Source organism: Chiloscyllium plagiosum, chromosome 3, assembly GCF_004010195.1.
Source record: "Chiloscyllium plagiosum isolate BGI_BamShark_2017 chromosome 3, ASM401019v2, whole genome shotgun sequence".
NCBI lineage: Eukaryota > Metazoa > Chordata > Chondrichthyes > Orectolobiformes > Hemiscylliidae > Chiloscyllium > Chiloscyllium plagiosum.
Window position 1 is genome coordinate 51782608 of NC_057712.1, and position 3744 is coordinate 51786351.

The following is a 3744-nucleotide window of genomic DNA, read 5'->3' on the forward strand; positions in this document are numbered from 1 at the left end:
TAATCTCAAGATTCATCATGTTCCGCTCCTCAGTGAACACTGATGCAAAGTAATCATTCAGAATCTCACCCATTCTCTCAGGTTCGGCACACAGCCTTCCTTCATTATCTTTTAGTGGACCAATCCTTTCTCTAGTTACCCGCTTGCTTCTTATATAAGAATAAAATGCTTTGGGATTTTCCTTAATTCTGCTCGCTAAAGCTATTTCATGACCCCTTTACGCCCGCTTGATTCCTTATTTAAGACTTGTCCTATTCTTCCGATATTCCTCCAGGGCCCGTTCTTTTCTTAGCTGCCGAGACCTTATGTACGCTTCCCTTTTCCTCTTGGCTAGTCATACAATTTCTCCTGTCATCCACGGTTCACGAATCTTGCACTTCCTATCCTTTGCCTTCAACGAGACATGCCTATCCTGCACTACCGTTAACCTATCTTTGAAAGCCTCCCACATCTCAAATGTGGATTCCCGTCAAATAGCTGTGTCCAATCCACATTTCCCAGCTCCTGCCTAATTTTGATATAATTGGCTTTGGCCCAGATTGGTACTCTTCCCTGAGGGTCACTCTCCTCTTTATCTTCAAGTATTCTAAAACTTACAGAATTGTGGTCACTGTTCCCAAAGATATCCCCCACCGCAACTTCTACCACTTGTCCTGGCAGGTTCCCCAGTACCAGGTCTAATATGCTCCCTTCTCTCGTCGGACTATTGACTTACTGCTCTAGAAAACTCTCCTGGATGCTTCGTACAAATTCTACTCCATCCAGACCTCTGATGCTAAGTATATCCCAGTCAATGTTGGGAAAATTAAAATCTCCCATCGCCACTACCCTATTACTTCTACATCTATTCATAATCTATTTACCTATTTGTTCTTCTACCTCACGCTCACTGTTGGGAGGTCTGTAATACAGCCCCAACAATGTAACTGCACCCTTCTTGTTTCTCAGCTCCACCCATAATGCTTCACTACCCAAGACCGTCATAGTGTCCTCCTTTAGTACAGCTGTGATATCGTCCCTGACCAGCAATGCAACTCCACCCCCTCTTTTACTTGCCTCCCTGTCCCGTCTGAAGCATCTATATCCTGGAACATTTAGTTGCCAATCATTATGCCCTTCCTTCAACCAAGTCTCTGTGATGGTAATAATGTCATATTCCCAGGCACAAATCCAAGCCCTAAGTTCATCTGCCTTACACACTATACCCCATGCATTAAAGTAGATGAATTTCAGGCCACCAGTTCTTTTGCGCTCACCTGCTCTCTGCCTATTCTTCCCTTTATTAATGTTATCTTCATAATTCTGACAGTCTCCAGTCTCCACCTCGCTGCCTACTTGTCTTCTCTTCTGGTTCCCAGTCCCCTGCCACATTAGTTTAAAACCTCCCCAACAGCAGTAGCAAAAACTCCCCCAAGGACATAGGTTCCGGTCTGGTTCAGATGTAGACCGTCCCTTTTGTAATAGTCCCACCTTCCCCAGAACCGGCCCCAATGTCCAACAAATCTGAACCCCTCCCTCCTACACCATCTCTCAAGCCGTGTGTTCATCCTGCCTATTTTTTCATTTCTACGCTGGCTAGCACGTGGCACTGGTAGTAATCCCGAGATCACTACCTTTGAAGTTCTCCCCTTTAACTTCTCTCCTAGCTCCCTGAATTCATCTTTCAAGACCTCATCTCGCTTTCTACTTATATCGTTGGTGCCTATATGCACCAAGACAACTGGCTGTTCACCCTTCCATTTTAGAATGCTCTGCAGCCGATCAGTGACATCCCTGACCTGAGCATCTGGAAGGCAACATACCATCCAGGAGTCCCGTTTTCGGCCACAGAACCGCCTATCTACTCCCCTCACAATAGAATCCCCTATGACTATGGCTCTACGAGTCTTTTTCCCGCCCTTCTGAACAGCAGTGCCCGCCATGGTGCCACGATCTTGACAACTGCTGCCCTCCCCTGTTGAGCCATCTCCCCCAACAGTACCCAAAACGATACACCTGTTTTGGAGGGAGATGACCGTAGGGGACACCTGCACTGTTTTCCTACTCTTTTTCTGTCTTTTGGTCACCTATTCACTGTTTCCCTCAGCAAACCTAACCTGCAGTGTGACCAGTTCACTAAACGTGCTATCCATGACATCCTCAGCATCGCGGATGCTCCACAATGAGTCTATCCGCAGCTCCAGAGCCATCATGCGGTCAAACAACAGCTGCAGCTGGACACACTTCTTGCAAGTGTAAGAGGCAGGAATGTCAGACACGTTCCTAAGCGCCCACATCAAGCAAGAGGCACATGCCATGGGTCTGAGGTCACCTGCCATTGTAAGTTTGCTTTATATGAACTAACTGAAACCAAACAATGCTCTTAAATAAATGAAAAAGCAAGGAAAGAAATAAAAGCCTTACCTTTTTCAATGTGGGCGGCACGGTGGCACAGTGGTTAGCACTGTTGCCTCACAGCGCCAGAGACCTGAGTTCAATTCCCGCCTCAGGCGACTGACTGTGTGGAGTTTGCACATTCTCCCCGTGTCTGCGTGGGTTTCCTCCGGGTGCTCCGGTTTCCTCCCACAGTCCAAAAAAAAATGTGCAGGTCAGGTGAAGTGGCCATGCTAAATTGCCCATAATGTTGGGTATAGGGGTAAGTGTAGGGGTATGGGTGGGTTGCGCTTCGGCGGGTCGGTGTGGACTTGTTGGTCCGAAGGGCCTGTTTCCACACTGTAATCTAATCTAATCTAATCTTACAGGGTCTTTTTCTTCCGGTTAGAGGAGGGGGATATGTTTTAAGACATTCAGCATCAGCTCCTTTGTCATATGGACATTTTTCAAAATGTCATCATCTATTTCCCCATATTCAATATCCTCCATGTCCTTCTCCACAGTATATACCCCATTTTCTGCTATTCCATACATCAATTGCCTTGCTGATCTTTGAGGGACCCTATTCTCTCCCTAGTTATCCTTTTGTCCTTAATGTGTTTATATAATCCTTTTGGACTCTCCTTAACTCTATTTGCCAAAGCTATCTCATGTCCCCTTTTTGCCCTCCTACTTTCCCTCTGAAGTAGATTCTTAGTACCTTTATGCTCTTCTAAAGATTCACTCAATCTCTGCTGTCTGTACTTGACACATGCTTCCTCCTTTTACTTGACTAAAGCCTCAATTTCTGTTGTCATCCAGCATTCCATACACCTACCAGTCTTGCTTTTCACCCTAACAGGAACATGTTGTCTCTGGACTTGTTATTTCGTTTTTGAAAGCTTCCCATTTTCCAGCCGTCCCTTTACCTGCAAACATCTGCACCCAATCAACTTTTGAAAGTTCTTGCCTAATACCTTCAAAATTGGCCTTCTCCAATTTAGAACTTGAACTTTTAGATCCAGTCTATCCTTTTCCATCACTATTTTAAAACTAATAGAATTATGGTCGCTGGACCCAAAATACTCCCCCACTGACACCTCAGTCATTTGTCCTGCCTTATTTCCCAAGAGTAGGTCAAGTTTTGCACCTTCTCTCGTAGGTACATCCACATACTGTGGCTGGGGAACTGGTGCAGGAAGCAAGGATTTAAATTCTTGGATCACTGGGGTATGTTTTGCAGGAAGGATAAATTATACAAGAGGGACGGGTTGCACCTTAATAGGTGGGGGGCCAGCATTCTGGCAGGCAGGTTTGCCATTGCAACACAGCTGCGTTTAAACTAAATAGCGGGGGGGGGGAGGGAACGAACTGGAAGTTTAAGAAGGAAAG